The sequence below is a fragment of the Mycteria americana genome, chromosome 21 (genome assembly GCF_035582795.1).
Source record: "Mycteria americana isolate JAX WOST 10 ecotype Jacksonville Zoo and Gardens chromosome 21, USCA_MyAme_1.0, whole genome shotgun sequence".
Classification (NCBI taxonomy): domain Eukaryota; kingdom Metazoa; phylum Chordata; class Aves; order Ciconiiformes; family Ciconiidae; genus Mycteria; species Mycteria americana.
In genome coordinates this window covers 1,396,840-1,408,524 of record NC_134385.1, presented here as the reverse complement: position 1 = coordinate 1,408,524, position 11,685 = coordinate 1,396,840, and the positions used below count along the sequence as shown (strand labels likewise).

Here is an 11,685-nt window from a genome sequence, read left to right as displayed (position 1 = left end):
CCCGCCGGAAGCCTCGCCCTCCCCGTGGCGCCAGGGGCGGGCTGAGGAGGAGGCGGAAACAACGTAAACCCCCGCGCCCAGCCCCCTGGGAGCTGTAGTCCGCCTGGCGCTGCCAGCCAATGAGCGCGGCGGGGGGCCGGACTGCGGCTCCCGGCAGCCCCCGCGGGCGGGCAGCGGGCGGGCGCGAAGCGGAAGTGCGTGAGGAGGAGGTGGAGGCGCCTGGCTGCTGAGGAGGCCGCGGGCGGAGCGGGGCCCGGTGAGTGCGGGTAGGCCCGACGCGGCGGGGCCCGGCCTGGCCCGGCCCTCCGCCACCGGCCTCTTCCTCTTCCCCTTCCCTCCTCCCTCCTCGCACCGAGGGCCCTCCGCGGCCGCGCCGCCCTCCCCGGCCGGGCCTTGCTCCCCCTCCCCGGGCCTCAGCGCGGCGCTGCCCCCCGTCCCCCGGCGGCCGCCACGTGCCGGGCGCGGCCCCGCGGCCCCCCCGGCGGGGCTCGAATGCGGCGCGGGGCGCTCCCGGGGCCGCCCTGGGCCCGGCCTGAGCGGGGCCTCGTGGCCGGGTCGGGCCAGGCCTCGCGCCGCCTCCTCGCGTCCCCGTGGCCGGTCGGGGCCGGCCCGGGCCTGTCCCCGAGGACTCATCCCCCTGTCCCGGCCTAGCCCGTTCCTGGGGATTCCCGTCTTTCGCCTGGGTCTCTGGGCCCCGTTCCCGGAGGTTCCTCCCCCGCTTCGGGCCTTCGGCCTGTCTCCGGAGATTTTCTCCCTTCGCCGGGTCACGGCCTGTGTCCGGGGCTCCCGCATGCCCGCTGCGGCCCGGGAGGCGCTGCCGGTGTTCCCGAGGGAGGCGGTCGGGGGCGCTGGGCCCGCGGGGCTGGGGGGAGCGGCAGCTTGCAGCGGTAGCAGCTTGTGCAGGCCGCGGCCGTGACCCCGTGAGCTGGAGCTGAAGGCCTGATGGTGTGTAGCTCCCACAGGGCTCACGCACCGGCGCTCAGCACCGTGTGTTTCTCGGTGCGGCAGGATGGATTTTTTCAATCCCGTTCCCCGCTCTGCATATTTTTGTTTAAAAGTGAAGTTTGGTAGGACCTCAGGTGATGCAGCGGAATGGGCTTTGCGGTGGCACAGAGGCACGTGTGAACCCTGAATCTTCATTTTCACCAGGCTGACGAGGGCTTGTTTCCCTAACTCTGGTTGTTTTGGGGAGATTAATGTGTTTGAGGTTTCTATAAATGTATGTCAAAGTCTCCACAAGGTAATTGTCACTGTAATTGCCTCATGAATGGCTTTCTGAGTGCGTTTATGTGCCAGAAGGTGACGTGATGAGTTTGGAATAAGCAGTACTCCGTGTAGCAGCCTTAGGAGGCGCAGGTTCACTTCTGTTTGCTCGTGTGTGAGGACTCCATAGCCGTGGTGGGTGGTGGTGTGCGTGCAGCAGCATTTCCTCAGGACTTGCTGGAGGTGGGGTACTCGTTCTTGTTTTTTAAGTATACAGTGATGTGTCTGATGCTGTGGCATAAGAACAGATTTGTTCATTGAAATAAACAATATGTAAAACCGTTTGGAAAACGTTATAGGTTGTCTTATAGCTGATGGGTGGAAGGAGAAGAACCTTTATCTGCTGCTTCTGCGGCAGTGTCAGCATAGAGCACGTCTGTAAGAGGCTGCAGGGTCACGTCAGCAAATGGACGTTTTCAGGATGCTCTTTCCAAAGAGCACAGACAATTAAATCATCCAGTTACTCTCTGCAAAGGACTCTTGCAGTATTCCTTCCCGCTAGTAGCAAAGGCAGGTAGTTATGTCAATGTTTATGGTACAGCCAACGTGACATTTTAGGTGTGTTTTTAATGTGCCTTTTGTGTGGACGCTGCCCTCAAGTGCTGTGGCTGAAGAGATCTGTTCTTTGGGTTTGTATTGCATAACCTGATTTCCATTCCTTTAAAAAGATATGTTTTGAAGCTTAGCCTCTCAGGTTGCCTTTAAGGGAATATATTGTAGAGACAGAAAAAATGAGTATTTAGACACAACAGTGCCTTCCCCTGGAGCGTTCAGTAGTTCGTCTGTGTACTTGCTCTGGCACTTTGCAGGTGCCCAGCACGGAGTGAGGAAATGGCTGACTTTGTGAACTGCAGTATTAGTTACACAATCTGACAGCAGGTAAGAGGATAAAATAAGGCAGTTACTGTAGAGAGCGGTCTAAAATGCACCTTCTTGTGACGTAGGATCCTCTGTAGAGTCTAGGGCCTTGTGATTGTGTCTCAGTTTTCTTTGGATCCTGCTTTATATTTTTGTTTCGCATCCTCCCTACTGTGAATGAGTTGTTTGTACTTTAGCAGGAACAGGGAGGGGCACGTATAAGAAGTCAATTTTAAGAGTTACTTCTGAAGTCCTTAAGAAACTGACATTGCTGGTTAAAAATGCTGCTCCCAAGGCAGTGTTCCAGCAGATAGGCCTTAGTGTCCCGAGATGTCTTTTCAAAATCAGTGTTGATTACATGTGAGAGAGTGTGGTCTGTAAATGACGCAATCTCAGCACAGGGGGCTTGCAGAGTTCTGGAGTCTGAACGGGTGGCTGCAGCGTTGCACTGTTCCCCTTCAGCTGGGGCTCCTGCCCGTGGGGAGGAGGAAGGTGCAGGGCAGTGCGCCATTGCCAGCAAGGGTGCGGGAGGCCTTGCTGCCTGCTAACTCAAATGCCTGCATTTTCACATCCATTTTTATCCGGGGATCAAAAGGTGAAAGCTTTTACCTGCTAATTTACTGTAAAGAAACAACCTGACCATGGTAGGGAGGCATCTATAGCAATGTCCACCTGGTATCTTTTTGAGGTGCTTGCTATAAATACATTAGAGTAGTGGCAGATCTCGCTGCCCTGCAGTGTGTCCGTACAGACCGTGTGTTGGCGGTGGCAGGTGCGTGTTGCGATGAATCCATGCCCACGTTCCATGTGTAATTCTTTGTCTGCAGAAGTTGTGCTTGTGTTTCTGCTGAGTTATGCTCTGGTGTGTTCCTGCTTTTTTCCTTCCTTGCTAATTCCATGTGTCTCTGCGAGCTCTGTATCTCTGGAAAACACAGTTCTGCTCTTAGTGCTTCAGTAAGTGCTGTCCGGAAAGAGGTTTCCCTCTATGCTGGGATTTCAGAGCAGCCGTGTGCCCCTGATCTTAACTTCTTTACTTTCGTTGAAACAGAATTAGAAGTTAAGTTTTGTCATGTGTATTGTAAATTAAATGAGTGTTCTGCTGTTAGGTTTATGATAATATAATTTAGCTGTCTGCTGGTTTTCCCAGCGTATTTAAGCCAGGAAGCATTGTAAACTATTTAAGAAAATAGTCATTTGGGTCAAGCCATCCTGTGCCCTGTGGGTTCACGGGTGAGGTGTTTGAGATTGGTATGCTGCAGAAAAGCTGGTGAACACCTTCTAACATGGTGGTTGCTATTAGAAAACAAAACCACTACATGTATAAAACACCAGGATGTAAAATAGGTGACAATCCATGCAAGTCAGCAGATGTAATTTTTTGTTTTTACCTGCTCCCACTTTCTCTACTGTAAAAGAAGTCTTGCTTTGAGAGGCCTAGGAAGTATGGAGCTGGACTGTTTAAGCTTCAGGATGCTTTTCATTGTAAAACTGTGGTGTTCCCCTTGTAGTTGTATCACTAGCTCTCTCTAAAAGAATAGTGCACTTTTGCCAGAAGCTTGATTTTTATTTTTTTTTTTTTTTTTTAGCTCACTTGGCTTTGTCTTTGCAAAATGACAGTTTGCCGTGTCGGAACTTGTTAATTGTTTAAGCAGAGACATAGCCCTTGAACTTTTTTCCATATCTGGAAAAGTTTACAATATACTGAGCTGTGTTTAATGGCTGCATGTGCCAGTACAATAACGTGTTTTTTGGGTCGTATGGTTTCCTCTGAATTACGATGGTACAGAGAGTTCCTCTGTGTGGCAGGATTCCTGCTGTATATTTAGCCATATAGTTTAAGGCACAGGCATTGAAAGAGAGAGGAATAGTGTTGTTCATTGCAAAAGCTGTTCTGGCTCCCTGGGGAGCTTGTGCAAGGCAATCCTGCTAGGCTGTATAAACAGCTAATGGTAGGCGTTGGGGTTGTGCCGGCTTACCTTGTGCTTAGCCTATCTCTTATTTGTGCTTTGAACTGACCCCTGTTCCGGTACTGGTAGACTGTTGTTCAGCAAACACTCACTGCTGGGCGAGCCGGGGAGCGTGGCTTAAAGCTGCGTTGTGGGTTTCTGTAATGGGTCCCAAGATGAGGAGAAGGTGTTAGATTTGGCACAAGAGCTCACCTTGTCTCCTCTGTTCCTGCTGGAGTCATGCCAAGGCGGTGCCTGCAAACAAGTGGGTGCCATTTTGTTTCTGGGTGACAGGCTGGGTTTGTAGGTCTGGAGTCTTTCTTACCATAAAGGAAAATATCCTTCTCCTCTTCACAGTGAAATAGAGCATTAGCAGAGGCAAAATGATGGAGGTAGTCACTGCTATTAGGTTTGAGAAGGTTAAGAGTTCCTGCTTAATTTAGCTTTATCATGTCAGAGCTATGAATAGTAAAATCATGGGATTACATTTCATGCCAGCTGAGAATTGTGTTTGCGCTGTTTCACTCCATGGTAACCGGAAGCTGTCGCGTCCATAAAAAAAAAAAATAATGGCACACAGAGATGACACCCAGCCTCACTGCAGGAACGCTGGAGTGCTGGGTCCTTGGGTGAGGGTGTCGTTTCCTACCCAAGGAAGAGTTTTCTGTCAGTGCCCTTTTTTCCTATCACATATCAAAATACTTTGTACATTTCTCCCCGTTGTATGAGAATGAGGCCTCTTTGCAAAGCCCTGCTCATAGCTGCTACTCCTTTGATACAAGAGTGAATGGACTGCTCATGATTTTGTCTCTAAATTCGTCATCTGGCCATTTTTAGCCTGTCGTGATTTATAGCGTAAGGTAGCTGTACAAAATCCAAAAAAGCCCATGCTGTAATGCAAGGGGTGCTGTAGCTTGCACAGCTACCCAGTGTATGTCCTTTCCACTGCTGCCTGCATTTCACTTTTACCTTTGGTTGAGTGAAAGGAAGAAAGGAAAGCTTGGCAGGTAACCCCAGAGGTTTCTCTGCTCTGAGAGCAAAAAAAGGGTGATGGCTCAGGGGGCGTGGGGGGTGTTAAGCTGAAATTCTGTTCTCAAGGGAATTAGGCTCAGTATTAATGATGTTAACTTGTGCCTTAACAGAGGGCTGTACACATGATCTCTTGTGGGAGTTGTGTACCTGATTATTTCAGGCTCTGTGTATCTGTGTAATTTATTACAGTTAATTGCTCCTATAGGGCTGCAGATGAGATCGGCTTCCTGAGTTAAGGATCTGTGTATGCACTGTCCGATTAGATTAAGTAATTTTGGCAGCCTTTTTTTACTGGGAAGCGGTGCTGGGATGAATGGCTAAAATCAGAATCCTTTCCTATGCTTGTAAAATGTGAGGATTTGCCACTATCTTGATTGGTTTAAATTTGATTTTCCCTTTTCTACTTAGGTGAGAGTTCAATCGCTTCCAATAAAGCAGTATTCAGAAACATAATTGATGGGAGACTTATACAAGGTATGTAAACACAGCACTGAAAACTGTCTGTTCGAATAAGCTTATTCCATACATACAAGATTTCTGTGGACAAGCATCTACCTTTGTTTCGTAGCCTAGCAGAGTGTAGGGATAGCCTGTTCCGATGGCTTGTGCTTACAATAACTTCATGATTTTTTAATTTTTTTTAAAGAACTTTTCATGTTATACCAAGTCATGGAAATCCTTTTCCTTGAATCTCATTACCTCACGGGAAAACAAGTTAAAGTAGAGATAAATCAAGTGCTGGCTTGAGAATAAATGTCTGAAGGGGTTTTTTTGTAGCTTACAAATGAAAGTTGCTGGAGCTTGTATTTTCATAAGTTAAATGTGTGAAGCGTAGTAATCCTTTAGGACAGATTCAGTTTTGGCTGTAACTGTACTGTGTGTTTCAGAAGATACTCCGAAGAGCCCCAGATTCAATTGTTATTTACATTACTTGCTGTTTCTTTGGAAGCATAACTTCCACATTTTTGTAAGCTCATTGTGGTCACTCTAACGAAGGAAATACTGGTGTGCAGAGTCTGCTGGTTTCCAGACTGCAGTGAACTGAGAAGGTTGAAAACTTCATTGGAGGTCACAGTTTTTTCTTCTGTTGTTGCGGGGGGAGTAGCACAATAACTTCAATTATGCACAAATTTGAATTCTTTTGGTTAACTGATTTGTGAATAGTTTTCTTACGTGAAGTAAATTGGACCGTTTCTTGCTTCTCTTGGGGGTTCTGAAAGTACAGGCACAAGGATTCACAGACCCCCGACAGTTTTGACAAGGGTTCAGTTCACATCCAAAAACTGCTCAAAATAGTAGGGCTGCACTGTGAGGAAGCCATTGGTTTTGAGAAAGATGTGATTTTTCTGCTTGTCTGTTCCCAGGTTCTGTAGATTTGGAAGCAAAAAGCTGATGAAATAGGTTCCCTCCACCCCCATTTTTTTTTTACTATGGATGTTTTTCTTCTGCATTTAACAGAAAATCCAGCTGCCTGACTTTTGTAACAAAAACATACAGATTTCTAATCAGCTTTTTCTTGGATTTGTTTTCTTTGAGCTCCCTGTCACTAAACTGAATAACAACATAAGACTTTTTAGGCTCAAAGATACATAAAATAGTTTTTAGCCAAGTAACTCATGTCAGAATTGAAGTCACCAATTGGTGTTTATAGCTGCTCAAATTATTTGGAAAGGGATTGTTCAGCACTGCAATCTGCAGAATCGGTCCTTTTTGGAAGAACCTGTCAATAGTCTTGCAGCCATTCTATAGAACCTGCTTCTAATTATCCGAAACCAAGGCTGGAGCTCAATATTAAACTTCTTTAGGGATTAATTTAAAGGTGTGAAAACCCAAACATGCTTGAAGGAAAATCTTAATTTTGAAAGTATATAGACTAGAGAGAAATTGGAACTGCTATTGACAAACTACTGCTTCTCTTGCCATGGCAGAATAATCTGAACTTTTTTTCCCCCAAAGCGTGTTTGGCATGTGTTAAAGCATGTGTTAAAAACACACTGTTTTGGTTTGGGGTTTTTGTTCTTGTTTTTAGCAGTCTTGTCCAAGAAAATTTTTGTTGAGGAGGTTGGTAGGTGTAGTTGTAGGCTTTAGTTTAACTTGTGTCCTTAATCTCCTGAAAACATACACTGGATACTTGATCTAGAAAGAGGAATTGTTCTGCTTTTTTGTTACCCTAATGAAATTTGAACTGGATGATTAGAAATAGCATTTGAATTTGCAGTCCACCAGGCTGGCAGTGGGAGTTATGCAGGTGGCTCTTTTTTCTTCCCCTTAAGTGTTCCGTTATCAAGAGCATACTTAATTTTTGGTGTAAGACCAAACCTTAGCTGGAAAAGGAAGAATCAAGTAGCAAGTGGGATTATTAGACTTTGATTTCTGAACTAGCAACGCCAGCCTGTGCTTTCTGTATTCTGTACGTTACTGCTGGCACTTCCAGTGTGCTCTGACATGTAGATAGCTGCAACTTTTTTCCACTTCGAGTCAGTTCTGCAGCTGCACGAGATTTTGCTGTGTACAAAGCGTGCTGGGAAATGGATTTTACATAGCTGTCGTGCATAGCAAGGTTAATCTGTCATGCTTCTGGACTGCTTTTTTAGAACAGGAGCTTTAGTTCACTTCAGTATATTGATGGTTGTCAAACTTAACTGATTTAGGAATATTATTTTCAACTTTTAATCTAATGTAGGAATTTGTGACAGTCAAACTGCTGTGGTCGTTATTTTGATTTGCTCTTTGATAAAACACAGATCTGGGAGCTGCAAGGGAAGAGCAGGTGTCGTGTGTCTTCCTGCTGACCATGGTTGGGTTGAAGGGAGGGGGGTTTCGGGGTGTTCTCTGCCTGTGTCCCGCTGCATGAGCTGCCAGCGTGCTGTGATCCCCGCAGCAGCCGCAACAGGCGCAAGTGCGAAGTGCTGCGTGGACTGCAGATCTTTCCAGGGAATTAATGGCCGGTATGAAAAATAGCCTTTTGGGGCACTTGCTGCAGAAAAAAAAATAGCTCTTCTATTCTTTGCCAGGTACCTGTCTAGTAAATAAAGATTGCTCTGATTTGATACTGGTGTCAGGCTGCTTTTAGTAAGTGTATTGAGCCTGAGTGCGAGAGGAAATACTAAGGACCAGATTTATTACAGTTCTACATGTGTTTTTACATTGGTCCCGAAGCTCATGTTTGGCTTATTTAACCAACTTGTTCATATCGCTGTTATTCGGTGTTCCAGTAGCAATTTGGTATTGGACATAGTGCAACTCTTATTCTGTAGGTAGATAGTTAAAATGAAACAAGATAATACTGAAATTAATTTTAAAAGATGCTGACAGTTGTTAGTTACTGTTGTGTTTTGTTTGACACTTTTTCCTATTTTATTTTGTCGTTGTATCTTAACTAATACTTGGCAGTTCTTAACAGTGGTATTCTTACCCAAGTCATCTGACATACCTACAGATGCCACTTACCTCCTCTGCTTCTTTGGGAGGCAGGGGAATTAAAATGCACAGAACTAGTGATTTTTACAGGGTTGTGAGTTACAAGATCATGTATAGGACTGGATTTTTAATGCTTGATCAGATTTTCTGCCTCTGTTAGGCCTGGATTTAGGTGATTACTATTGTTTAAGTTTATAAATAGCTACTTTCTTATTTTCAATGCTTTCAAAAAGAACACAGTGCTGACATTTCTGTTCATGTCAGCATTCTCCAGTATCTTCGATATCTTTGTAGAGTACAAATTGGGATATAACAATAAATAAATAAATCAGCGATAAATAATTTTTATCTTCTGGGGTTTTAAGTTGTAAAGAGGCAGTTTCTTGGCTAGGACAAAGGCTGCCACAGTTTAAATTGATGTAAGCCTTTCAGGTATTGTATCCAAATGCTGAAATCTTGTTTTATGGGAAACGAAACTGTTTTTTTACTATGTAGTTCTGTTTTCGTAGTGATTGCTGTTGCCTTATACAGAGTACACTTTGTAAGGCGTTTTGTAGGATTTTATTTTTTAGAATTAACTAATCTTGTTTGCGTTTTGGAGCTCAGGATTATAAATTGTAGAGCTGGCTGAAGGAGAATTAATTTTTTTTGTTCCCTGATAACAAAGGCTGTTGTGAGCAAATAAAGTAGCAGTTCAGCTGTTTTTCCCAAACTGAATGTTTGTGCTAGCAAACACTCAATGGATGACAAGATGCCCAGGCAGGAATGTTTTCTCTAATGAGGTGCTATCTTGTTTGCTTTGGGTCTTAGAGCAAAATAAACCATAACAGTTTCATTAAATGCTGGCCAGAAAGGAAAAAGTAAATTTTTGTTTTCCTACCACAATTATATAGAGCTTTCTACAAATGCTTTTACAAAATATTTAATACTTGCAAGTTAATGTTTTGTAAACACTGTGTAATAAACTGAAACTACTGTAACGAGTTTTGCAGTAGTACTGTGCACACTTCTAAGGTATGTACATAAGCCATTTCACGTGTTTCCAAATGTTCTTAGTGTTTATGCTCAGTGTAATATAGATGGATATGAAGAAATAAACTGCTTCTTTTGGTAGGGACATATCTGCTGTGTTTTTCTCTCTAAGCTGGCAAATTGTGGTGCTACGTGGTATAGCAATCTTCGGTGACATCCTTGAGATGGAGTGATTTCAGCTGTTACATTTTGTTAGATGACTTTTCTGTACAGGGCCATGGTGGTTCTGTTCTGCTTTAACATCTGTGAAAGGTCTGAAATAATGATGAGTACTGCTTAAAAGACTTCAGAGAACGGAGTAGAAGATGGAAAGAGACAGTCATAAAGTAATACAGGCCAGTTGGAAATAGGAAACAAATTCCTGGAAAAAGGCATTGTGAAAACTAGAAATGTTCTTCATTTGACCCATGTCTTGGCATATAGAAATGTTCTTTACAGTGTTCTGGAATAAGAAACTCCTGGACTATGATTTCTGCTTCAGCAGAGAGCGTTGAGCACGTTTCCTACTTTGCTTTCCATATCTGGAAGAAAGGTTAGCTGTTCTTGCTTGTTGTGTGTTGTCTTGGTTCATTTTTTTTGTAGTAGTGCTCTAAATATGAAAACTATTCTTCTACGAAAGATAATTCAGCCACCTTTGAATCCAGATGACGCCTGTGTGCAGTGGATTGTACCAAAAGTTTGTGGTAATGTTGGTGTTTGGGGAGTAGGCGAAAAAACAAACAAAACCCAAGTGTTTTATCACAAAGCAAGAAAAAATGGTTATGACAATTTTTTGAAAGGCTGAACGTCAAAGGTCTTTGTAAGGTAAAAGGCAAGATTTCTCTCTTTCTTTCACGGACATTTAGATGGATGGACATGACAACAGTAAAAATAAAAAAAGAAGTCTGTGGTGTTCTTTATTTGGCTTTTTTCAAAAATTGGTAAGCATGATTTAGAAAACACTAAGCCTTGCAATACAACCTTCCCTTTTGGGTGAGAACAGGACTTCATTGCCATTTCAGAGAAAGTCTAATCTTCAAGTAGCCTTGAAACTTTTTTTCAATGAAGTAAACAAAAGAAATTAATAGCTTTAAGCAAGTTTATTTTTGGTTATACACAGAGTAAATGACTTTCCTGCTGTTAGATCAGAGGTTTAATAACACGGAGTAATTTATGAGGTTGTGTTTACTGTTGTTTTCTTTTTTAAAACTTACACCCCTCTCGCAGTGCATGGAAGGATACTGAAATGTAATTGTAGACCTGTCAAAACAGCTCACAGTGGACTGGTGGCACCCTTTGAAGACGGCGATATACTGATGGATGAATTTGTCAGGAAAACAATTTTCTCTTGGCTTGTGGATTCTCTTTAACAATATGGGAAAATACTTAGTCCTGAATCCAGTAAGACCGTACAAATGAGCTGAGAGAAATTACTTCAATACGGCTCTACCGATGTAATGACAGCGATTAGTATGTATGTAACAGGAGATGGGATGGGGGGCAGGGGAGGTGGAGGAAGGAACGAGTAAGTAGACTTAAAATTTTGAAAGCAGGAATAACCGTTCTAGAAACTATGTTCTTCATAAAAGTACATGAAAGAATTCATGGTGAAGTGGGCGATGAACTCTTGCAACGTATGCGCTCTGTTGAAATACTTAAGACATGATGAATATTTTGGGTACAGCACTGGATGATAGCTTAAGTAAGCTAGGCTCCTGTGGATCATTGGTGGCAGTAAGTACAACAATGTACGTACAAAGATGTTTCAATGCATTTTCTTCTCATTTCAGGTTTGCTTCCTGATTTCATAGTTGACAAAGCTGAGACAGTGAAACCTGACTGTTGAAGGGTGCAGGGTGTGAACCTGCTTGAGCAGGTAGGCACAGAGTAGGAAATAAAATCTTCAAAAGTGATAAAACTGCCTGTCTTCGGATTTGGAATATACCTTCTTGTATCCCCTCTATCCTGGGCATACTGCAAGTTAAACTGTATCGGTTGAATTCTTTTTTCATTGTTAATGTTGCTGTGCTAAAAGGACTATACAGGTTGTGAAGAAAAAACTCAGCCTCACGTCTTGGAATGTATTGGCTTGTCTTACAGAATTGTTCTATTTTACCCTTATATGAAATAATCTTGGATGTCCTGGAAGGAGTAG

The 11,685-nt window shown here is 43.9% G+C and overlaps 1 protein-coding gene across 3 annotated transcripts in view; it reads left to right on the top strand.

Annotated features, from left to right (window-relative positions):
- The first annotated feature begins 124 nt into the window (after nucleotides 1-124).
- THRAP3 (thyroid hormone receptor associated protein 3) overlaps nucleotides 125-11,685 on the top strand; it is a 33,672-nt gene continuing 22,111 nt past the window's right edge. For 2 of the 3 annotated variants that reach the window (XM_075522564.1, XM_075522562.1), the window contains exons 1-3: nucleotides 125-256; nucleotides 5,508-5,573; nucleotides 11,321-11,406. The gene's annotated coding sequence lies outside the window, so the exon portion shown is untranslated. The remainder of the gene's footprint in view (nucleotides 257-5,507; nucleotides 5,574-11,320; nucleotides 11,407-11,685) is intronic. The other variant, XM_075522563.1, reaches the window with a different exon arrangement.